The following is a 26,062-nucleotide window of genomic DNA, read 5'->3' on the forward strand; positions in this document are numbered from 1 at the left end:
CTTGCTGCTCTTGCGGAGGAGCCAGGTTCTGTTCCCAATATCCACATTGGGCCATTCACAGTCACATGGAACTCCAGTTCCAGGGGATTCAATGCCCTCTTCTGGCTTTCATGGGCACTGCTCGCGCGCGCGCGCGCGCGCACGCACGCACGCGCGCGCACACACACACACACACACACACACACACACACAAAATGTATTTTTTTAAAGAGAATGAACAACAATAAATACTGGCAAGGATTCAGGGAAGGGGGAACACCTATACACTGCTGGTAAGAATGTAAAGTGGTACAGCCACTACAGAAATAAGTATCATGGTTCCTTAAAACAGTAAAACTGGGACTATTATGTGACCCAGCTGTACCACACCCGGTATAAACCAACAGTGCCCTAGGTCAGCATATCACAGAGGCTTGCAAATCAGGGTTATTGCAGCACTATTCACATTAACTCACTTATGGAACCACGGTAGATATCCATCGGCAGATGAATCAACAGAGAAAATGAGGTTCATACTCATAGTGTAGTTTTACTCAGCCATAAAGAAGAATGAAAGAGAGCCATTCACTAGAAGATGAACACAACTAGAGGTTATCATATTAACTGAAATATGCTAGATTTCCATATCACATGTGTCCTCTCCCTTGTGGATCCTAGGGTGTGTGTGTGTGTGTGTGTGTGAGAGAGAGAGAGAGAGAGAGAGAGAGAGAGAGAGAGAAAGCACAAATGATCCTGGAGAAAACTGTGGGAAGGAGGAACTGGATGAGAGGGAAAGGCATGTAGGGAGAATATGGTCAAAGTTAAGATGTACTTAGAGAAATTGTCTTATGAAACCAACTACAATTAACAATGAACATATACCGAAAAGAAAAAAATAAACATTTAAAAAAACCTGATGTCTAATTTATTATGAAATATTCAATAGCATTTTAAAGTCTTCAGAAAACCCAGAATTTAATTTTAAACTCTATAGATGTGTTAATTTTCCCACTAAAAATTCAGTGAAAAGCAAAAACAAAAGCCCCCAAAAAACCTGCTCTAGATAAAGATTTCAAGTTAAAAATTTGTTTGCAATAATAACCCCCCAAATGAAGCTATTGCTGATTTTTCTTGTGAGGGATGAACTGGGGGTGTGGTTTATACGTTTAACATGACATTTAGAGTAATAGGGCAGGTTCATTTTGGGGGACAGGTGGAAGTATAAGCTTGGGTGTCAAGCCTCTGATGTCTCTGCCCTAGAGTGGAAGTAAGCATGGCCAAAGAGGAACCCACAGACCACAATTGCTGTCAAACCACTATTTCTATTACAGCGGTCAGATTTTCCCCTTAAATAACACTGGGGAGAAAAACCTAAGCAAATAAAACAGGGCAGAGAAGCAAAAAGACTAGGGAAAGAGAACAATAAAAACCAGAGTTATATTTGCCTCAATAGATACACAAAACACAACAAAGCAACACAGAAATAGTATAAAACAAGGTACTACAACACATTCGGGATCTCACAATTCTATATCAGAAGCCAAACCCAGTGAAATGACTGGAATACCAGGAAGAGTTCAATGTCCCATTTCCAACAAGACTGACAACCAGATAAAGGGCTCAAATAAGCAGCTGAATGAGTCAGAAAATCAGGACCAGACAAGAAAGCTAACACAGCAGGTGTTGGGTAAGAAGTGTCAGCACACTCACTAAAGGGAAATGAGAGGTTAAGAAAGAACTAACAGAATGAGTCAACTGGTAAATGAAAACATATCGGGGAAGCATCATCAATTGACAAGACCAAATAGAGTAACCAATATCAGAGGTATAGGACTTACTGAGGCTTATTCGTTTTCTTTGTGGGTTTAAATATATTACTGCTTCGATTCTGTGATTCAAAGCTAACATTTGCAAATTGGAGAAAACATGTCAAATGTATCTTGTGCCTAAGTCACCATATTTTCCAAACTTAACAAGCAGCTCCTAAAGTTCCCAAGAAGAGACCCAGAAGAGCCCGGCCCATATTGAACGAAAAAATTGTCTTGAAAGCTCACATTTCCCAATCCAGACACTTGTTACATAGTTACAGTAATCAGGAGAAGGTGAACTGGAATTAACACAGACCAGCTGAGTAGATATGAGATTCCAAAGTCACTTTTTAAAAAGACTTATAAATGTTTGTGTCTGTGTATGGACACGTTGAGTGTTGAAGGCCAGAAGAGGGTGCCTGATCCACTGGAGCTGGAGTTACAGGCATTTGTGAGCTGTCTGACATGGGTGCTGGGAACTGAACTCAAGTCCTCGACAAGAGCAGCAAACAGCCTTAACTGCTCACTCATCTCTCTAGCTCCACCAAAGAAGGAGTTGTTCTTTAAAAGAGACATACAAATGGCCAATGCACACATGAGAAATGTTTACTAAAATTGGTCACAGAGAAATAGGAAATCAAAACCCCAATCAGATACGCCTAGATGGCACTGAGGTGGGATGTGGAGAAACTGGAATCTTTATGAACTGACAAAATATAATGATGCAGCCACATTGAAAAACAATTCAAAATGTAAATATACAGTTATTGTACAATCTAGCAATGTTGTTGTAAGGAAGGACAAAAGCAACCCACATGAAAACTTGTGTATGTCTGATGCTAGGATCATGACGACCGACCAGAGATGCAAAGTAGCAGTAACCAATGCTCATCGATTGATGAGTGGATCAATAAAATGTGGCATAGTCGTGCACAGGAACATGAAAAGGAATTAAGGTGCAACCCATACATGCTATACCGTGTCTGGAAAGCAGTGTGCTGGGTGAATAGTGCCACTATCAAAATGAGAACAAACCAGGTGAACCTATACAGAGAGAAAGATGAATTCTTGCTTAAGTTGAGAGGAGATGATTGGGAGCAATGACTAATGGGTAGAGAATTGACAAAAGTTGCTTCCACAACTTGGTGGAGATACCAACAGCCACCGTATATGCTAAATAGGTACATTTCATGTATGTGCATCTGATCTCAGTAAAACTGTTTAAAAAAAAAAAAGCAGTTGAGGCTGTAAATTTTACTTCTTTGTGAGCACTTGACCTTTCAGTTCCACAGAGTCAGAAACCTGCTGCTGCCACTAGCACTGGCTGCCTCTCATCCTGGACGTGCAGACCTCCATGAGGCGTGTGTGCAGCCGGCTGGTAAAGGCATGGGGTGCTGGATGATTCTATAGACTGCAATGCAAAACAGCAATTAAAATGTCCCCAGATGTTCATTTTGATGACAAAATAGAAGGCTTCTGAAATAGAAGACAGGACGCAGTTCAGGAGCACTCCATGCAAGAAGCATTCTAAATTTAGCCGCAGCATTAAGTTCATTTGTTGAAGGGAAGCTATAGGGCTGGCATCTTTGGTTCCCATGGTAATTCTCTCCAATAGACAGGTTTGCTCCTGTAACTGTGAATTCCTTTTTGCTTGTACATTATTCATACGTTTTAAATGGCACCTTCTGTCACGGTTTCCCCCCAGATACTAAAAACTTCCTCCAAGTTCCATTACAATTTGAATATGTAATTTCTTTCCCATAAGCAAACCACAAAAGGAACTTAAGTTCAAATGAGATCATTGTTCTGCTGCCCTGTTGACATAGCCAAGATTTGAGAGAGTCACTAAGCTAGATACTGGGAAGTAGGAGGGCCCAAGGCTCTTGTACAAGCTACAGTTTTTGTGAACAACTTCTGTCACTACTATCAAGACAAACACAGCCAAGTACATTGGGGGACTCTTACTGGGGTCCATGAGAATCTTGGTCCCATCACTCCGTGGTCCACTGACATTTTGGGGGATTAGGAAAGGAGAAGGTGAGAAGAGTTTGGTTCTTGTAGGGCAGCTGTGTGTACCCATATTTTGGATAAAGACAGGAAGTAAAGATTATGGAACAAGAGTCCCCACTGCCCATATGACCACTCTACTATATTCTATGAGTTACAGAAGTTAATCCACAAAGTAATCCTTTGACAGATAGATGTACTCATGTTTTTGATATTTTTCTACTGCTGTGATGAGATACCATTTGATATCTACTGCTGTGATGAGATACCATTACCAAGGCAACAGACCCCAGGGGAAGGATGAGGGAAAGGAAGCATGAGTGGGTTTGGTACATTTAATTTGGGGCTCACAGTTCCAGAGAACCAGAGTCTGTGACATCATGATGGGGAGCATGGCAGCAGGCAGACATGGTGTCAGAGCAGTAGCTGAGATCTTGATCCATAATTACCAGGCAGAGAGCTAACTGGGAATGGTTTTTGAAACCTCAAAGCCTGCCCCTAGTAACACACCTACTTCAACAAAGCCACACCTCCTAACCCTTCCCAAATAGTTCTACCAATTGGGGACCAAGCATTCAAACATGTGAGCCCCATGGGGGCCATTCTCATTCAAAATCATTTGCTTAACAGGGCATGGTAGCTCATGCTTTAATCTCAGCTTTTGGGAGGCTAAGGCAGGTGGACTGCTATGAGCTCAAGGACAGCCTGGGCTGCAAGTGAATTCTAAGCCAGCCTTGGCTATAGAGCAAGAGTCTGAAACAAACAACAAAAGAAATGACAATCACATGCACATACACACACATATCACATGCACATATACCACACACACACACACACACACACACACACACACACACACACACACATATATACACATACACACACACACACACATGCACATACACATGTAAATACCACACTTGTGCTAGAACTTGACCCTCAACACTCCCCATCCCATCCCCCATATCTTTATACTGGGGTGGTTTTGTAGTGACATGGATACCCACCCCTGGCCCACATCCAGCAATGGGGTTTGAGGGTGGGTGATCTTTTCTGAAAGGAAATAAATGCCCGTCACTGTACTGACCTTAAAAGCCCAGACAGCAAAAGAGGGAGAACAGATGCGCATAATCATTAAAAGTATATTAAATACTTATCAACTAGTAACATGTTTGGGGAATTGTTTAAGATATTTATTTTTTAAATTATTTAGATATTTGTCTCTCTAAATGAATGTTCAGAATTATGTGTGACTGTGAGGAGAGATGAACAGAGGTCCTGTTGTCAGGGAGTCTGGGCTATGAGAGGAAAAAGTGAAACTCGACCTGAAAGACCCCCCAAACTAACAGGAAATGTGTGCATCTTTTCCCTTTGGGGCAGAAGTTTAAGGTGCCAGTTTGGGTAGCTGATTTCTTGAGGGAACAGAAGAGGTCCCCTCTGGCTGCTTTCATGGCTGCATTTGTTCCAAGCTCCCCACTTCTCCCCCACATACAGTCTACTTCTTGACCTGGAACGGAGACTCTCAAAAACCTAACTCTGGCTACATTCGAAAATGGTAAACTTTTCAATTCACACTGAGTAGTTGATGGGAATTTCAAAACACAGTTGAATCCCATTCTTCTGAAGACAGCACAAACTCCTTATCTTTCTGACGTCACTAATCCAGGGTTTGCACCGGATTGTCACTATGTAATGCCTGAGCAACTTGGAAGGATTTCCAGCTCGTGCATTTGAGCACATCTGGCTCTCCCAGCCATTCACCCACGGTGTTTGTTCAGCAGGATTTTCTCTCACCAGCCTTCACCTTGGCATGCATTGTTCTCTGTCAGGACATCTGAACCATTCTGTGTGACCCCACAGAAATGTTTGTGTCATGAGACTGAGGGAGCGCTTGTGAATTTTGTGATGACAGATGGCCAAAGCATAGAAGTACCTTCATGGGCTTTGTGGGAGGGATTTGTGCGCTCACTCTCTCTCTCTGTCTCTCTGTCTCTCTCTCTCTCTCTCTGACTCTCTCTGTCTCTCTCTCTGTCTCTCTCATCTCTCTCTCTCTGTCTCTCTCTGTCTCTCTGTCTCTCTCTGTGTGTCTCTCTGTCTCTCTCTGTCTTTCTCTGTCTCTCTCTGTCTCTCTGTCTTTCTCTCTCTCTCTCTCTCTCTCTCTCTCTCACACACACACACACACACACACACACACACACACACACACACATACACACACACATACACACAATGGGACCATTCAGCATGAGGAGGACACTGAGTGTCAGAACACACCTGCTCCTGACATAGTCCCTCCTGGTCCCCACAAGCTTCACATAACCCAGAGGTCTCAGCCCCTTGTTTTCAGCCTGACACAGTGACCACTACATACTGTGCCTGCAGGTGTACCCAGGTTCCCTCCTGAAACTCGGCACTATCTAAAAAGAAAACTAGATTTCCTACCAAATCAGAAATCCTTTTAAACTGAATGAATAAGTCTCTGAGCTGGAGAGGAGAAGCAGCCTCAGCTGAACGGACAATGTTCAGTGGCTGTGGGTCACAAGCCTATCCTGGGGCGTGAGTGCAAGCCTGGGTCCAGAACTGGGGCTCTGGCTGTTATTCATGAATATGAGAACCTGGTGAAGGATGAAAGTGAACTGAAGACCAGTGCCCTGTGGTGTACAGTATGGACAGGTCCCGTTCAAACTATGTTAAAGGAAGCCGATGTCCACCCTCACAATAAGGTGGTCTGAAATTTCAGATGACACTCACAAATTTAACAGTTTTGCTTTTATATCAAAGTTCATCTGCCCAGGATCATTCAGTGGGACCTTTCTGGCCTCCAGTGTTTTATCAGAACTACAATAGCATCAATTGGGTATGCTACAGGGAATGACCTTCCAAAATGAGAGGGGATCTTGATCATGTCTGCTCTCTGTGGTAGCCAAGTGGTGCATGAGCCTACAGGAATAGGGAATTCTGTATGCTTATGAGACATGCCAACCTTGTAGTTACTTCAAAGGGTTAATTTTTACATGTTTCCACTATTAGCGGTTGGAAAACAACAACCCTCTGGAACAGTGTTTACTTATTACATCAACTATAAATAAGGACATAATTTATAAATCATTCTTAGGAACATCTGGAAAATGGACACATGGGCTCCTGCAGAAGCCTGGCCTGACACTAGCAATGCCAGACCTGCTGAGAGGTCAAGGGCAGCTTGTCTAAGATGAAGAGCAGACCAGCTACCTACAGGACCTGAGTTCTGGCGATGAGGCAGTGTCCAAAAGTTTCCTACACAGCCAGTTTGTGCCTCTGTGTTTGATGCCACACCTTGGAGACGGCAGGACACAAAGGGCCTAAGGGCAGCTGTGGGCCAGGGGCATTTCTTTGTGTAATGGGAATGGGCTTTAATTGGTGGCAGGCAATTAATTGCCAAACATTAGCAGAAACATTTTCCCAGCAACCTAGACTTTAATTATGTTAGAGGAACAAATCTTTCCCAAGTTCTTAAACAAATATGAGTACTCCTTTAGCAAAATTTTATTTTGTGAATCTTAATATTGCCTAAACAACTTTAGTAGACCCTTTATAAATCAACTTATTGTTTCCAGTTCCTCCTAGAACACTGTAAGGTCACAGATGGGAAACAAGTGGCAGATGCCGAGGGTTCAGGCAGGAGGGAAGTGGAGCTGGGCTCAGGGCAGCACCCCTGTGGCTGGGGAAGGGTGAGGAATCGGCTTCCTCAGGATTCATCACTGCCTCTTCTTCTGCCTCTAAGGGAAACCCAGGGGCACCTGGGGAGGCATAGAAGGTCTTCACAGGTCAGAAATCTTAGAAGCTGCTCCTAGACGCCAGGAGAGCTTTATGTCCCCTTAGCCTTGGGGAAAGTCCTGCAATTTGGAAAGGGCATGCATCAGTTTGCACTGCTGGGAGAGCCCTAGCAGTCAACAACAGCTGTGCTTCCCTGTCTGCTCCCTGGGTGCCAGGTTGGTTTTCCTCTTCTCCTTGCTCCTGGTGTGATCCAGGCCCAACAAGTCTCCCTTTCATTATGTCCTGACAAATAGATTGTGTGTGTTTTGTTTTTGCATTCTTTTTAATGGCCTGGACTATCCTCCAGCACCCCAGCTGTGCATGTCAAACAAAATGTATTGGGGTCAGATGGATTCTTATGCCATACTGAACTGTACATCGTGCAAACAAAGGACACTTCACTGCAGCTCATGTGCTCTACAAACCTACACTAAGGGACTAGTGTAATTGCTACAGTAGCCACCCAGACTGGGCATGGACTGTCACAAGTCTCTCTCTCTCTCTCTCTCTCTCTCTCTCTCTCTCTCTCTCTCTCTCTCTCTCTCAAATATAGTAATGCAAAGCACTTTTGCATCTAAATGACCTATGCAAATACAAACATTTTACAAACCACACATGGATAAAATCAGCCCAGGCTGATATATGCTGAGCAGGGAGCTCTGTGCTGTGCTGTGTGACCTTTATAGAGAAGAAACAGTGCATGTAGAGAAATGGAGAATTCTTTTTAATGCTATAAACAAAGGCGCAACCCTACAGGGAGTGTGTGAACTCTTCAAAGAGGGACGGCTTTAAAACTGAAGGGAAATAAGAAGGCGAGCTTCCTGTTTCCGGGAGAGGCAGGTGGCCTCAGGACACTCAGAAAAGGGTATATGGAAATACACCCTGCCCGCCACCGTGGCATTTTAAAGAAACAACATTTGTATTTTGTTCCACAACTAAGTGAAATCAGTCAAAGCTTTGGGGAAAGTACACGTGTCTGCAGCACAGCCACAGTGACTCTCGCCGCCTCTGGCTTTCACTCTGCAGGGAAACAGCTCACCCTGCAGCCCGCTGCAGCTGAGGACAGATGTGGCTACAATGCCTCCTGAAACAAATGCCAAACAGCAGACCGCCACCACAGGCTCACACACCTGCAGATGACATCACTGGCTTTATCTTACCCCAGAAATCTATTAACATGCAGAAACAGGTGTCAGCAAACCCAAACCCACTCTTAGAAAGCATTGGCCTCATCAGCCAGAGAGTGCAAACTACACGCTTGAGGCTGAACCTGAATTTGCCTGCAGGGAGGAGCCCTCATCCGCCCCCCCCCCAACTCAGACTTCCTAGGACAGCTGCTTCCCCGGGACTCCAGAAGCAGCCAGAACAAAAGCAGAGAGAACTCTCTCCTCTGAGTGTTGTTTTCTCCCTTGAAGTTTCTCACTTCTTTTGCCGTTGTTGTTTTTCTGTGATGTAGCGCAGGCAGGCCCCAAATTCAAGATCTTCCTTCCTCACCCTCCCGGGAGAAGGACCCTACAGCTAGTTAGAATGCTGGTTTTTTCTCTAGCAAAATGTAGTTGATGCTTTCTAGTCCTTCCTAATCTCTAGCCCACAAAGTAGCTTTTTTGCCTTGAATCTGGGCCCAGGTATAAGGGAGGTCTTCAGCATATGTAGCTCATTAAACATCAATGTGTGTCTGGGATGTCTGAAAATACTCCAGGGGATGAAAGGAAGAATGGTGATGAATAAACACTGTCAAAGTGGGATAACTGCAAAAACTGGGGAAAAAAGAAATTGAAAATCTGCTGTTGTTTTCTCACATGTTTGAGGTTGTCTTTAATAAAAATAGTTTTTAAATATATATCAATATTTCCAGTTGTTGGCCCCACCCCTCTCCCCTCCCTCCTTTGTAACAGAACTGTCATTTTTGTTTTCCCAACCCACCCTTCTCTGTGGATCTGCTGTGCTTTACTAATCCAGCCATAGGCATCCCGATTCCTCACCAGCGCCAGCCTTAGAAATGACCACATGGGTCCATCTGGCCGATTTGAAATGAGAGGAAGTCTCTTGAAGGGTTTCTGGAAAAGGTTTCTGTCTATTAAAAAGAAACAGAGAGGAAGGCACGGGTCCTCCTCTGCTGCTAAATCCCATTACATAGGCATGTGACAGCAAGAACCCCAGCAGCCATTTTGTGACCACAAGGGAGTCAGTCAAGACAAAACTGACAGGCTGAGGGCTGCAGAGAAGAAAGATCAAAGCAACCCTGGTCCTTGAGGATGTCACTGAGCCACAAAATAACCACCCTGAAACTGCTCCACTTCAAGAATCATTAAGTGAGAAAATATACAGTTACTGCTTACAGCAGTGGGGCTAGGGTTTCTCTTTACTCACATTTAAGTGCATACTACCTGACAAAAAGTAATTGTGGAAGAAACGAAAGAAACAATGAAGACTCTGAATGAAATCCAGCACAGCAGGTCCTCAGCAGCATCACGAGTCGCAACACAGTCACAGTCATAGAAATCATGACCCTGCACGAGAGCTAGATTCCATTCCATGTCCCCTCATGAGCCTTGTCCTAGTCCTTTAACCATAGCTTAAATTGTACATTTTATTTCTTGTATTTTCTCTTATGAAGGAGCCCTTTGATTTTTCTGAGAACATTTTCTCCAATGGATCTTATAGTCACTACTATTCCAAGGTATCTAGAGATTGCTAACATTATTGGAAGACGGTGACCTTCATTAAGGGCCCATGTGGCCTTGGACAGGTTCTTTGACCTCTGAGAATAGACATCCTTGCCTTCAAAACAGAATTGATTATACTACCTTGGGGCTGTAGTAGTTATGGGGACAGAATTTAAGCAACTGCTTGTTATTTAAACCAGCTTCTGAAGCTGTGGGCCACATAACTGAAGATGTAGTTTGCAAAAAAAAAAAAAAAAAAAAAATGGTAGTAGTGAAAGCTGTCTTCAGTTCCAACAACCAAAGACCAACTCAGAATCAAACATGGAAGGAATCAGAGGCATTCCTGGCAGTGCCCATCCACATTAAATTGCAGGACCACAGCCTTGGTTCAGAACACCTCATGCAAAGTCAAGGACCTCTGCCTGAAACACCTCCACTCAGATTCAAGACCATTGTGTGTTACTGAGTGCAGTGGGTTTTTTTTGTTTGTTTTTTATTTTTTTTAACACATAGTGGGTGTTTTTGCTCTTGCAGAAACATAATGGTTTAATTACAGAAAGCAAAAATTTTTAACCATTTTCTTACCATCATTCCTCCATATGTAAGTACTGAAATAGTAAGTAGCTCTTTAGATTGTGATGCGTTAGAACATTTTATTTTAAAAACTGCTATTTAGGTGGCTGACTTGGGTTTCATTTTGAACCTCAGATGAGGTTTTGCTTAGAATTAGGATGGAATCTGCAATCATAACAATGATACAAATAGGGAGGCATGCTGGTTATATTTCTTTTTGTCATTTTGAGACAAACTAAGATATTCTGGAAAGAGAGAACTTCAATTGTGGGTAGACCTGCAGAACTTTTTCTTGACTGATGATTGATGTGGGAGAACACGGGCCATTATGGGCAGTGCCTCCCTGGGCGGGGAGTTCTGTATTATAGAAGAGAGCAGGCTGATATAGTCATGGAGAACAAACCAATAAACAACACTCCTCCATGACCCTCATGCCCCTCAGTGAAGAAGTGTGACCTGTGAGTTGTTAGATGAAGGAAAACCTTTCATCTCCAAGTTGCTGTTGGTTACGGTCTTTCTCACAGCAATAGAAAGCTAACGGGGTCAGAGGGGAGCACCTGTTCCCTGACAGGGGGCACAAGGGTGTTCATGAACAAAACCTTCTGAAACCATGAGCAAAAATAACCATTCCTCCTTTTAGTAAGCTTATGCAGAGCCTTCTGCTATATGGACAAGAAAACTAACTAACACAATAGTGCCTTCCCATGAGCCTCCACTGAAAACCAAACCAGGGAGGCAGGAAGGCTGCTGCCATCTGCTTCTGAATCATTATCAGGCTGCCACAGGTTGGTTTAGAGTTATCTACCATGTTGAAGAGACAACCATCCTGGCCCACTCATTGCCATAATTATTGAAAGTTAACTTAATCTTTATGTTTAAACAATACAAATTCAAGAAATAAAATATTTCGGTGACTATTGGAGAATTTTTATTAATACAAAAGCCAACACAGCTCATGAGCCACTGAATAACAGGCATGATTCAGTCTGTGCCAATTGAGTACATGATACCTTCCAAGTCCTGAAGATGAAGGAAGAATGTTCACTGTGCTGGCCCCTGGAGAATCTCTTCTCTAGTGGGTTTCCACTTGGACTCTATTCATGTTTTGGGTCAGATGATTCTTGTTCTAGGGGCTGTTCCACATTTGTATATTATAGAATGCAAGTACATCCCTAGCCTCTACCCATTAAACAAGTAACCTCTCTGACCTTGAATTAGACAAAAATATCAGCAAACATCCCTTGAGGTCAAAATCATCGCTCTGGTTTAGAAACAATCACCCAGGAGGGACATCAACAAACAATCATACTAAGGCTAGAGAGAGAGCTCAGTTAGTAAAATGCTTGCCATGCAGGAATGAGGACCCGAGTTTGGATCCCAGCACCCGTGTACAAAGTCAGACATGATAGTAAATACCTTTAATCATAGTGTCATGGAAAAGGCAGGAGGATCTCTTAGGCCTTGCTAATCAGTTATTCTTGCTATGTGAGTGGGCTACAGGTTCAGTGAGAGACCTGGTCTCAAAAATTAAGACAAAGAACATTAAAGGAAGACAACTAGCATCAACCTCTGACCTCTACATGCACATAAACACATGTAATAATGCCCTTGTACACACACACACACACAAATGAATAAATAACCACACCATATACCACTAAGAGGCCAAGCACACTAGCCCAGCATATGTCATGTGAATGGGGAGGAAGACATACTTGATCCCTAGATGGCAACCTGTAGATGCTGGCATGAAGTACACAGATGGGGCCCCTTCCACACCCTCAAGTACCCACTCATCATCCACTCCCGCCATGGACTCTACAGAGGACAGAGATGAGCTTGAGTATCAGAGGCAGATGCTGACAGAAGTAGGCATACCCACTGTAGCAAAGTGCAGAGGGTGTAGATTTCTACAGTGGCTTCTCTGCATGGCATTTGGAGCTCCATCAACCTCAACAGGAAACAAAGGCTATGTGGTAAGACACCTCAGGAAAGAAGAGAAAGCTGCCTCAGCACCATTGCTTCACAACAGGTCTACAGCTGACGTATGAATATGCCCCCTCCTAAGAGGTGCCCAGCACCCCCAACGGTCAACCTCCATGTGATTTAAAGATAACTTTCAGGATTTTTAGGAACAGGAGTGACCAAAGTATGATTCGTACAGAAAAAAAAAGGGGGACATGCAAATGATTAGAAGGAGATAATTGTAAAACTTTCTACAGCTAGTTTTGAAGACTCTTCAAATTGTGACGCCGGTCTCACCATGCAATAAAATTTGAAAAAATCCTTGGAGAATCTATAAGTAGAACAGGGCTCACAGGTAAGGCCGGAATACACTAGAGTATGAGCCAGTTCCCCTACCCAGCTGCAGGTTCTTTCCATGCTGTGCTCTAACCCCATGTTTTCCCTGTCTGGCTATCCTCAGCACTATGGAGATAGCCCTGGAAGATCTGCAACCTCTTTTGGTGAAGTCCCGCGCATGCTCAGTGCGATGCTAAGCATGCTGTTGGACTGACTTCTCTGGGCTCGTTTCTCCGCCTGCCCTCTGCCCAGCACTCAGTGGCAGTCAACCAAGTGGAAACTGGAGTGACACCTGCCACTTTCACCCGAGCAGAACATGGAGCTGCTTTACCCTGGTGAGAGTTGCAAACAGCTGCACCCCATTCCTCCGTCTCCAGGGAGAGGTCAGCTCAGGGTGAGTTTTCCAGATGGATAAGATGAGCTGCACATCCTGGAATGTGACCTGAGGACCTGCACCCGCTCCAAGGAGAGAAGTTAAGCCAAGCCCAGCACATTGGCCCAGCGCCCCTGAGGGCTCAGGAGACCCCAAGACTTTCACTTAGCAGCCTTCTGGGTGAGGAACAAGGTCAAATCCAATTACCGCAGGCTGAAGTGCCCCAGTGAGAAGGCTTCAAGCTCTGTTCCATCTGGAATGTCCACAGCTGACAAAGACCTGGCTGCACCTGTGTTTATGTGGCAAGTCTTAGAAAGACAGAAAGAACTGAGTGCATTTATGCATCTAACAGCTTCCTGGAAAGTGGTGAGTCAAAACATGAACCCCAGGCCTCACCCCAGGGCACATAACACACCACAGATCCAAATGAAGGAGCCCCTTGACCCCCACACAGGAACCTTGGAAGACAGAACTGGAACCACCACCTTCTAGAAAGAGCCCCCAGCAAAAGTGTTACAAAGATTCCCTACCATAGCTCTTTAACTAACATTCATTGACCAAAATCCTATTACAGTAAGGCTCCTTTAAACCCGTGTGACAATCATGATCAGGATTCAAGATACCTCTCACTCCACCAGCTCCTCAGAAGAGTCCAGTCAATCCCTTCACCCTCCTGGGACACCGCTTCAGGTCATAGAACTGGAATCACATGGCATATGTACCCTTGCGCCTGCATCCTTTCACTGATTACAGTGCCTTCTGTTTCTAAGTGTGTTTCATTACATGGCTGTGTTAGCCTTCATCATTCCCTGGGATGCTGCGGACCGGTTTCTGTTTGAAGCTGTTCTACATAGAAGTGCTGTAAACATCATCTGCACACAGGTCCATTTCATCTCCCTTGTGTAGATATCCAGAAGTAAGTGTATGACATTACAAGAAATTCCCAAAATCTTTCCCCAAAGTGGCTGTACTATTTTGCCCTCTCCCACATCTCATCAGCTAGTTTATGTGGGCTGGAGGATACTGACTCTTTTAAGTCATCCTAAAGTACATTCAGTATATTTTCATTTCCTTAGTAATTGATGGTGTCAAACATCTCCTCATGGTTCAAAGATTTCTGTTCATAAATTAAGCTTGGGGAGCCTTTGTTTTCTTGTCAAGGGGTGCCATGACGGTTTTTATACGTCCTTGATCCAAGTCTCTTGTCAGATGTGCATTGCACAAATATTTTTCTCCCAATTTGTGGATTGTCTTTTCATCTTTTAGCCCTGCCTTTTTGGGCAGCACTTGTATTTAATTAATAAAATCTACTTTTCCAACCTTTTTCATTTATACTGCATATTTTCATGACTGAAGAAAGCTGTGCCTTGCCCAGAGTCACAACAATTTTCTCTTTCCAGGTGTGTAGCTTTAGGTTTTACATTTAGGGATGATATGTGGTAAGGTGTGTGTGTGTGTGTGTGTGTGTGTGTGTGTGTGTGTGTGTACATATATACACACTATAAGCCTGCCCTTTGACCAGTCCCACACTGTACTGTGATTACTGTAACATTACAGTCAGTCTTGAAATAAAGCTCTTTATGATTCTGTTTTGTTTTGTTCTTAAGATTGTTGGAGTAATGAGCTAATATTGGTTGTCCACTTGATTGCGTGAAGAAGGAGATTAATAAAGTGAATGTCTTCTGGGAGAGTCTGTGGTGGTTTCCAAAGGGAATTAACCTAGCATAAGGCATTCGTCAAGCTATGGAAGGCACCATCACATAGGCAGGAAGCCAAATGAAACCAAGGGGGAAAGGAGAAAGCCTGAGAGTACACACACTCTTTCCACCCTGAGCTACCTCGGTAAGGAACTTGCCTCCACCACACCCTTTGGCCATGATGGACTGAAGGTGTGAGCCAAAGAAAATCTTTCCTTCCTGTAAATTGTTTCTGTCAGACATCTGGCCACAGTGACAAGGGTCTGATTGATAAAGTTATTCTAGATCTTTGTCTTTACAAAAGAGGTTAGTAATTGATTTTTATAGCTGATTTATACATGAGAGAATATTGGGATTTTAATTTGAGTTATGTTGAATTTTGATCAGTTTGATTTGAGTGCTATGATGATTAATCTTGACTGTCAACTTGATGGGACTTAGAACCACCTAGAAGACTCACCGCTGGACATGTCTGTGAGGGCATTTCCAGAGGCTACCCTGAAGGGAATAGGCTTACCCTTAAGATGGGCAGTATCTTCCAACAAGGGGCCCAGATAGCGTTCCAACGAAAGCAAGTGTGTGTGTGTGTGTGTGTGTGTGTGTGTGTGTGTGTGTGTATGTATGAGTGAGTGTGTCCCTCTTCCCAAATGACAGACACCATGTCTTTGATCCTACCCCAACACCAGACTCCAACAAGTTTATTCATGTCATATTCTGACATGAATATTTCAGTTATGTACTGAAAACATTTAGTTATGTACTGCCTATGGTATAGTTACTATTATGTCATGGTTACTGCCTGGTGTTAGTAGTATTTACAGAGAGAAAGAGAAGAAAACCTGTAAATGAGCAGTTTAATGGAGAAAGTTGTGAGCAAGTCAGACCCTGTGGAGAAGGTGTGCGTAGAACAAGCAGCTGAGATAAGGACTTAGCACTTTTAAAGAGAAACCTCCTACTCTGCACTGGATCAGTGGGAAACATGATTTGAGAACAAAATCCTACCCATCAAAGGTTTCAATTTGTATCAATGTAGACTCATTTGAAAGGAGGGAATTTAAGATGAGAAGGTCATTGAAAAGGTTCTTTTATTGAAAACAACCACCTGGAGAAGCAGAACTTGGAGGTGATATCCATATTGTGCTGGTTTCATAAGTATATGAGATGCAACAGTGAGAGGGGTCAAGGAAGCTTTCACCAAGGTTCTACAATAACTTCTATGTAATGTGATAAGAGCAGGGACAGATTATTTGTAAATAGCTTCTGAGTTGGTTATACCTAGATTGGTTATACCTAGTGAAACCTAGGTTGCGATGGAGATCCCAAGGATATTAGAGACTCCAGAAATGTGGGGTGTTTGCCAAGGAAAGTGGCAGGTAATGAGTGGAGTCAGCTGGGGGTTGGGGAGCTACAATTGCCACAGGCAACAGAATTGAATATGTGGAGTTACCCAAGCCCACACGATGTTATCACAAGCCCCAAATGCTGGACAAAGCTTCAGAGTTTGGTGTTTTCTTTGCTTGGTGTAGGTTGTACTTTCATCTGATCTTTCCTTGTTATCCTCCTGTTTCTGTTTTAGAATACCACTATCTACTCCAGGCTAATTTATATTGGAAGCATGTGATTTTCACTTTTTTTAAAATGGTATGTCTCAGAAGCCAGATCCGTAATTTTGGTTTTTCAACAGGAATTCAGGTTTGGGATACGATCATCTTAGATCTTCATTTTTGTTTTGAAAGGGGCTCTGAGTTAAGAGACTATCTTGGATCTCAGGGAAGACACTGAATTGTTAGACTTTGAGGGTTCTTAGAGATGGGCTAAATGCACTTTGCATTCTGGGATGAGCATGGACTTAAGGTCTAGCGGTAGGATGCTATGGTTTAAGTCTTGTGCGTGAGAACCAGCTTGACAAGGGTGGACTTGAGATGGTTATTTTTGATTGTCAACTCTGGTAGATTTAAAAATGCCTAGGGAATTGTTGAGGCATACTTTTGGATATGCCTATGGAAGGACTGGCTAAGGGGGTAAGTGGCTGGAGTTTGGGACTGAATAAAATGGTAAAAGAAAAGGCCATCTGGATGTCAGCACTCATCTTTCCCTGCCTTATACCCCTGCCTCCATGCCTTCCTTTAGCCTCATTTCTTTCTGTAATGACTGTTCCCACAAACAGTAAGCCAAAATAAATCTTTTCGTTGCTTCATCTGAATATTTTATCATAGTGATGAGGAAAATAATACAGCTATCTTAGTCTTTTGAAAAAAAGGGAAAGGTCACTTTTTCCAGTGAGTTATTATAAAAGAAAATCTAAGTTTTCTCAGACCCACTGTTGTCCATGGTCTTAGCTCTTGGTCAAGTGCTAACTGGGGAGGGGACAGTTTAGGATAGGTCCAATGTGAAGTGACAAGAATATAATCTGTCCTTCACATCTCTGGATAAAGACAGAAAGTAGACACAGGGTTCGAATTTGTCTTGAGAAACACCCTGAGACCTAACCAAAAGGAGAATGGGTTCTCCACAAGTCTTTAAAAAGACTACAGCATTCCGAGGGGTTGCCTGAAATGGAGTGGGAGTTCATTGATGAAGAAGAGAGGAGGAAAGCTAATTCATCAAAGGCAACAACAGAATCAAGGGTGAGAGGACAAAGGAGGCTTGAGAGGAGCTGGACCAGGAAGGAATCCAAAATCCCATGCTAAGGATCCGGATTTCACACCCGAGGCCTGGCAGCCCAAAGAGGTTTCTGAGTAGAAAAGAATGGTTAGATCTGTGATTGAGAAAGATCCCCTTGTTGGGATCTTCCAACAAAAGATCCCTCGGAGACAACTCTGTGAGTGTGGTGATGGCATGCAATGAGCAGGTCTGAATTAGGATGGAAAGGCCTCTGAAAGATAAGGTCATTAACCTGAGAAAAGGCAAGGGAGTGTGGGTGAGGGTGGACAGAAGAGGCACCAGAAGGTACAGCATGAAGAGCATCTGTCAGTCTCTAGACCCATCTCCAAGCCTGTGCTGAGTTCTGCAATGACATACCAACAACATAACCCACCACCCTCAAAACACTAAGTAAAAACACATGACTTGAACACTCCATGAAGATCTGTAGTCTGCCCCTTGGGAATAATATCTTGTAGGAAGGTTATTTAAAAATGCATCCTTCTAAAGATAGCTTAACTTTTAAGATTCTACCATCAGAGCTGAATAATTCTTGGCAACTCTTGTATATAAATCTGGTCAGACCCTTACTGTGAAGTTTGAGAAAGAGACAGATAAAGCAGTTGGCCAGAGCCCTGGTGGCAGAAACAACTATTTCTTGAAAATAGAAAAAAGGGTAGAAAGGCATTTTTTTTATTTTTTTATTTTTACAAAGTTTGGAGAACAACATTCTCCCTGAGCTGACCCCACAAGATCAAATCAGCTCCAAATGGGAGTCACTAGGTATGTGCCAGCACTCGAAATCAAAACCCAATGGCCCCGATGACCCTGTTTCTTGTCTTTTCTTTACTTTTGTATTCCAAGGTGACAATTTCATTTCTTACTTGATGTCAACTGTCCATTCAATAAGCTTTCTGATTCATCTGCCAACTTCAGACTCTGATTCTAATCCAAGTCACACAGAAGAGTACATGACCCCTTCACTCCTTGCCAAGCCATTCAAAACAAAAACAAGAACAGCCTTGAGGTGAGCATTCAGCCATAGGTGTGCATGTTCATCTAAGGGTGGCCACACTGGTCACAGGTACTCCTCACCTCTCTGGGACTGATTATATACAGGGCCTCTAGTTCTTCCTTCTCTGTCCCTGGTCCAAACCAGGAACAGTGTCTGAGCTTGGGTTACTACTGCTGTGATGAAACACCATAACCAAAATCAAGTTGGGGAAGAAAGGGTTTATTTGGCTTATGTTTCCACATTCATAGTCCATTGCTGAAAGAAGTCAGGACAGGAACTCAAACAAGGTGGGAACCTGGAGGCAGAAGCTGATGCAGAGGCCATGAAGAGGTGCTGTTTACCGGCCTGCTCAGCCTTTTTGACCAGCAGCCCAAGGATGGTACCAACCACAATGGGCTGGGCCTTCCCACATCAATAACTAATTTAAAAAATTCCCTACAGCTGGATATTTTGGAGGCATTTTTCTTAATTGAGGTTCCATCCTCTTAGATTACTTTAGCCTCTTTCAAGTTTACCTAAAACTATCCAGAACACCTTGGGAGATGTCAGACCCTTTAAAAGAATTGTCACCTATAACCCCAATGTCTTTTGGCACTGGCCTCAATGACAGCTAAGTTGGCCTTTCTTAGGGTCCAAACAAAGCCAGGCGATGTAAGTCTGTTACAGAGAAGCATCATTGTTTCAGTTTTATCTAAAACTCATGTTCCTGAAGTCTTCCCTGTAACTTTAAGATGGAAAATTTGTTTCCTTTCCTAATTATTTATGGAAGAAAACCAACAAAAACAAACAAACAAAATCATTCTACCCCAGGCTTCTCCCCTGCTGTTATCTTCTGCTTTCGAAACATGAGTATAGTAGCTCATACAAAAATGCCACACCGTCAGTTCATGTGGTTGCTCCTGTGTCAGAGGGTGAGAGCTAAAGGTGAGGTGCCATTTCTAAGCCTGTTTCTTCTTTCATGGTTGCCCCAGGGTATCCACCAGGAGGGAACATGCTACTTCAGGTTGTTATACTGGGTCAGAAAGGAGGAAGAGTGCAATTCTTTCAACCTTACAGAGAAAGAACAAAACGGAACACCCACACACTGGGGAAATTGTTCCCTACTGCGTGGGTGGTGGGGCCCCAAGAGCTGTTATCTGCAAAGGGCACTTCTTGGGGTTACCCAGTTGTCACACTGTGTGGATTCCACCCAAAACCTCAAGCTAAACAATGGGAAATGAGCATCAAAGAGACGATTTTCCACTCTGCAAAAAAAAAAAAAAGACTTGACTTTATACAAATAAATTAAGGCACCATGATAATAAATGGACTGGCAGGTGTTCTTCTTGCTTGATACATTTCTACTATCTGAATATGGCTGCATTATCCTCCACTTCCCCACACCACAGCACCAACTCTATATGGCATATCATGTACAGCCCTGTGCTGCACAAACAGATCTGGAATGATGGATATACAGGAATGGATGCAGAAGTGAAAGTGGGTGGTGTGGTGGTGGGGGGGTGCCTGTGGGTGTGTGCCTGTGGATGTGTGCATGTATGTGTCTCTATGTACATGTAGTCACACACGAATGTGCATGTCTATGTGCTGGGGGGGGCTGTTCTTGACACTGAATGTCGTCCCCTTTTTAATGGGAGAGAGCTAGCCGCTGAAGCACCTCTGTATGCTTTGAAGCCTCAAGTACCTTAGTTACTATGCAGGGTCCCCTCTTGTTCTAGAACAGCTCTATCCCCATCTCTGTCCACAGAGTCTGAGAAGTGCTGCCTGCTACCAAGGTGACATGATTTTATCTCCTCCTCACACTCATCTCCTTAAGACGCCTCCAGTCCGTTGCCCTACAGAGAAGCCATCCCTCCACATTTGCCATCCTGGAACCACATTCACCTTTTCCAGACTCTGTAATCCATCTCCATTCACTACAGATGTCTACTGGGGTTTCCCTCATCATTGTTGCTCTTGGGCTGGCCTTTCAGTGGGAATTGTTGAAAAGGTCTAGGGATGAGCCCCAAACCAAAGTCTTTCTGTTCGAACAAAGAAGACCCAGGAAACTCTCACTCCAGTATTTGGGTTCTGCTGAAATTCTTCTCAGTCACAACTGTGGGTTTCAGAAGAAACCAGAACTGTGAGGACTTGACACAACTCTATTTCAAGTAGTAATGAGAAGGAAACAGTGTGAACATTCTTCAAATCAATTGAATCTAGAATTGCCACACGATTTAGGAATCTAATTCTGATATAAGTTCAAAAGAAGTGCAAGCAAGGATCAGACATTGGTGCACTGTATTTATAACAGCAACATCTATTGCAGCTAAAAGGTAGACACAACCCATGAGTCCATTGATGGATGAATAAATAGGCAGATACATACAACGGAATATTGGCCTTAATGAAGAAGGAATCCTTGGCACATGCTACATCGAATGATGTCTTGACACTATGCTGAGTAAGATAATATAGACATAAAAAAGACAAATGCAATCCGATTCCACTAATACTAGTTACCCAGGGGAGTTGAATTCATCAAAACAGAAAGTAACACATAGCTGCCATAGCTGTGAAGGGGGAGGAATGGGAGAAGGGTTTTATTATTTAATGGGCACACAGTTACAGTTTGATAGAATGAAAAGGTTCAAAAGATAGATAATAGTGTTGAATAAAATCTATTAGGCATGTACTCATGGTCCTATGAACTTCTGGCTCCTGGACAGGTGATGTCAAATGCTTGGTCAGCCTTGTGTGACTACTGGCTTATGTAGTCACCATCTCAGATTGTTAGACCCAAGGTAAGGAGCCTTGGAAACTGCAAACGAGTCTCAGCAGATGTCATTCTTCCTCATCGGCTTCTATTCTTTCTGCTGTAACATCTCCATCTTGCTTATTATTGATTTGCTGGCCAGTTGGTTGATTTTTGCTGCATTTACATAACTTGACAGAACTCTAACACCTTGGAACCAAAACAGAATACAGGAAAGCATATAGGCCACATCCTAGAAACACAGCACAAAAGCCACATTTGCCAGGAAATCTCCTGAGAGCATAGAGGAAGCTGGCAGGGGCAAGCTGGCCTAACGTTTTGTTGGGCCTCGGCCCTGAAGAATCATGCTCCTATGTGATAGTTGTCAGACTTCCTCCCTGAATTCCATCTAGGACTCTGAGAAGCTTCTGTTGCAGAAAGATGCTAAATAACAACAAGGGGGGGGGGGGAGAAGGATGCATGAATCTCTGTGAAGGGGAAATAAACTAGACATCACCAGGGGATGGTGAGGCGGGGAGGTTTGGATGGGAAGCGGGGATTGGAACAGGCTGGGGAGAGGGGGAGGGACAGAGTGCTGGGAAAGACAACTGGAAGCTGGGGGCAGCTCTGGGAAGAGCTAGAAACCTAGCACAATGGAAACTCCCGGGAATCTGTGAGGGTGACTGTAGTTAAGAGTCCTAGCAATGGGGCTATGGAGCCTGGACTGCATCTCCTGTAGTCAGGCAAGACTTCCAGTGAAGGGAGTGGGACACCAACCCAGCCACAAAACCTTCGACCTACAATTTGTCCCACCTACAAAATGTGCTGGGGTAAAGGTGGCACAGAAATTGTGGGAGTAACCAACTAATGACTGGCACAGCTGGAGACCCAGTCCATGAGAGGGAGCCCATCCCTGCGGGCCAGAAACAAAGGCAGGATAGCCCAGAGACCTAGGATAGATCCAAACGCGACTAGCAAAAAAGTCACTGACATGATTCCTAATGATGTTCTGCTATGCTCATAGACTGATGCCTAGCTCCATTGTCATCTAAGAAGCTTCACTCAGCAATTGATGGAAACAGATACAGAGCCCCACAGCTAAACCTTAGGTGGACCTCAGAGAACCCTGTTGAAGAAGGGGAGGAAGGATTGTGTGAGCCAGTGGGGTCAACAACACCACAACAAAACCCACAGAACCAACTAACCTGGGCTCATAGGAGCTCACAGAAGCTGGACTGACAACCGGGGATCCTGCATGGGACTGACCTATGCCCTCTATATAGATGTTACTGTTGTGTAGCTTGGTCTACTTTTGGGACTCCTAACAGTGGGAATAGGGGCTGTCTCTGACTCTGGTGTGTGCTTTTGGGACCCTTTCCTCCTACTGTGTTGCCTCATCCAGCCTTAATAGGAGAGGAGGTGCCTAGTCTCACTACAACTTAATATATCATGGCTGGTTGATATCCGTGGGAGGTCTGCCCTTTTCTGAAGAGAAATGGAGAAGTAGATGTTGGGGTGAGGGAATTGGGAGGAGAGGAGGGAGGGGAAACTGCAGTAGGGATATAAAATCAAAGGAAGGAAGGAAGGAAGGAAGGAAGGAAGGAAGGAAGGAAGGAAGGAAGGAAGAGAAAAGGATCTGAGTTCGGTTTCAAGATGGAACCACTAAAACTGTAGAGGCAATTGGAAACAACCAGAATTCATATGATACCTTCAACCCCACACCAACATTCTCTTTCAAATAAATGCTGAACAATTTTAAAAAAAACAAAACCAACACGGGCATTCTACAGGATCCATGTGACCAGCCTGCCAGGGCTGTCTCCTGAGCCAGCTAGGCTTCTGTCTTGCTCTCTCACTTTAGGGGAATGAGAACAGTTTGGGAGTCGCTTCATCTGCAAAGCCTCCTTTGGCACCTTTCCCTCCTCTAACATTTGCACCTGGTCTTACACCTCACAAGCACCTCTGGGCACCCTCTTGCAAGAACTTTGTAGAAAAGATGCTATCTTACATTTTTCCCTCAAGTAATTCCTCACTCACTAAGACTCTATGGCAGACTGTACTTTCCAAAGAATGTGTCCTAGCTTCATTTATGCTGCTGTGACAAAATATTATGATAAAATCTCAGTCGGGACCTCCTTCTGGAGAAGCGAATCCCAGTTTTCAGATAACAGGGCTCCCAGTCCTCAAGTCTTCCAGCAGAGGATCCAGACGCTGTGAAGCAGAGAGAATCCATTGCCACTGCTCATCCAAAACCTAAGACCTATAGAATACACCTGTCAGAGAAATGGGACATAAGTGACAGCAGGCAGCCATGGGAACTGGAATATACTCCATAAGTGTGGCCACAGGTTGAGCAAGACCAAAGTTTTTCGACTGTCTTCACTGATGTGGGAAGACCCAGCCTACAAGCAGGTGGCACCATTCCTTGGTCTGAGGTCCTGAAGTGTGCAAGAGTAGAGAGCTGGCTGCACACTAAGTGCACATAGACTCATTCCTCTCTGCTTTTGACTATGGGTGTGATGTGACTAGATGTTTTAGCCCTCTGCTGCCTTAACTTCCCTATGATAACAGACTGTGACCTGGACCTGAGACCAGAACAAATCCTTTTTCCTTAAGTTGGGTTTTGTCAGGATATATCATCAAAGCAACAGAAATGACACTAGAACACCATCTTTGGAAAATTCCATCTGCCACAGATTCTAAGTGAATGTGATAGTACTTGAGAGAAGAAATGTAAGACACAGTCTTTTTTATCTGCCTGACTGTCTGTCTCTCTATCTGTATCTTTGTCTGTCTCTGTCTCTCTGTCTCTGTCTCTGTCTCTGTCTCTGTCTCTCTCTCTCTCTCTCTCTCTCTCTCTCTCTCTCTCTCTCTCACACACACACACACACACACACACACACACACCTACCTCATTCTAAAGCAATCTACATTTGGAACATTCTTGTTTTTTGTTTTGTTTTACTTTTTTGAGACAGGCTTTCACTTTTTAAAAGACCTGGTGTCCTGGAACTCTCTTTGTAGACCAAACTGGCCTCGAACTCACAGAGATCCATCTGCTTTTGCCTCCCAACTGCTGGAACTAAAGGTGTGCACCACCACTCGATATTTTCAATGCCCCTCCCCCATACAATCCACCCAGCATCCCATTGACTCCATGGCCTAAAGCTCAGTGTGGTACATGTCATGTGTCTTAAGGATACAATGAAATGCATCCCACAAGCTGCAGCAACCTATGATGATGAAGAAACAGTATGCTTCTTCAGGACAGTGTTTCTATGTATGCACACATCATCCAAACACCATCACACACATGACTCAGAAACACACAGGCAAAAGACAGGGTTTGGAACTTGGTGCTCTGAAACATGGCCTCTTGGCATGAGAAAATCACAGAAGAGATTGCTAAAACAGATGTAAGAAACTTTGGAGGCACCCTTCTAATTCCCAAAGGAGCGTCTTGACCTCTAAGGACACCAGAGCCCAGCAAAGATCTGAGCAAAAAAGGTCTGTCAGTTTATTCCCACTAGAGCAATGGTTCTCAACCTTTCTAATGCTTCAACACTTAAATACAGTTCTTCATGTTGTAGTGACCCCAACCATAAAATTATTTCATTTGCTACTCTTAAAAATCATAATGTAAATATTTGATATGCAGGATGTCTGATATTTGACCCTCAAAGGGGTCCCCGTGGGAACCACGGCTATAGACCATACTCCTATCTAATCATACTTCTTCATGTTAGGTCTTTGTTTCTGATGTGGATGTCCTTCTGAATGCTGGGAATATGCATTGTTTTTATTGGTTGATGAATAAAGCTGTTTCAGTCAATGGCCAGGAAAAATATAGCTAGGTGGGAAATCCAAACAAAGAGGCAGAGAGAAGGAAGGCAGAGAGTCAGGGAGACACCATGTAGTCACCAAAGGAGTAACATGCCAGAGCATCACCAGTAAGCCACAGCCTCATGGCAATACATAGATTAATAGAACTGGGATAATTTATTGGTAGAGCTAGCCAGTAAGACACCTGGGCTATTGGCCAAAAAATTACAATTTTAATATTAGCCTCTGAATGATTATTTTGTAAGTGACAACAGGGACCCGGGGAGGAGGGGGGTGGGAGAGAAACTGGTCCAGTAGAACCTTCCAGAGAAAAACCTTCCAACTACAGTTTCCCTAAGAAAGCTTCTACTCATATAAAACATATTGAATGAACATGTACCCTGTCCTCTCATTATATGCCTTTTGTTACGGGACCTCAGCCATGATCCTATGTGACAGACAGAGAAAAGTTATTTCTTTATCCCCGAGTAGCCAAGAACCTGTCTGGAGCAGCCTTCTTCAATCTGCTCCAGACATGTCTCCTAAAACACCTTTCTTCTCACACGTGAGTTCCATGAAGTTCAAGTCCACTCCTGCCCTCTTCCTGGTCATACCTGCTCTGTTTCTCAGTAGCTGCCTGAGTGTCACA

The 26,062-nt window shown here is 43.8% G+C and overlaps 1 protein-coding gene and 1 non-coding gene across 2 annotated transcripts in view; both read right to left on the reverse strand.

Moving 5' to 3' along the window:
- The window catches only part of Acoxl (acyl-CoA oxidase like), a 268,047-nt gene that overhangs the window by 188,171 nt on the left and 53,814 nt on the right, over positions 1 to 26,062 (reverse strand). The window lies entirely within an intron of this gene.
- Positions 16,845 to 16,916, reverse strand: LOC113834098. Its single transcript, XR_003486636.1, has one exon. It is a non-coding gene; the product is annotated as a small nucleolar RNA SNORD50 (small nucleolar RNA).

Source organism: Cricetulus griseus, chromosome 6 (genome assembly GCF_003668045.3).
Source record: "Cricetulus griseus strain 17A/GY chromosome 6, alternate assembly CriGri-PICRH-1.0, whole genome shotgun sequence".
NCBI lineage: Eukaryota > Metazoa > Chordata > Mammalia > Rodentia > Cricetidae > Cricetulus > Cricetulus griseus.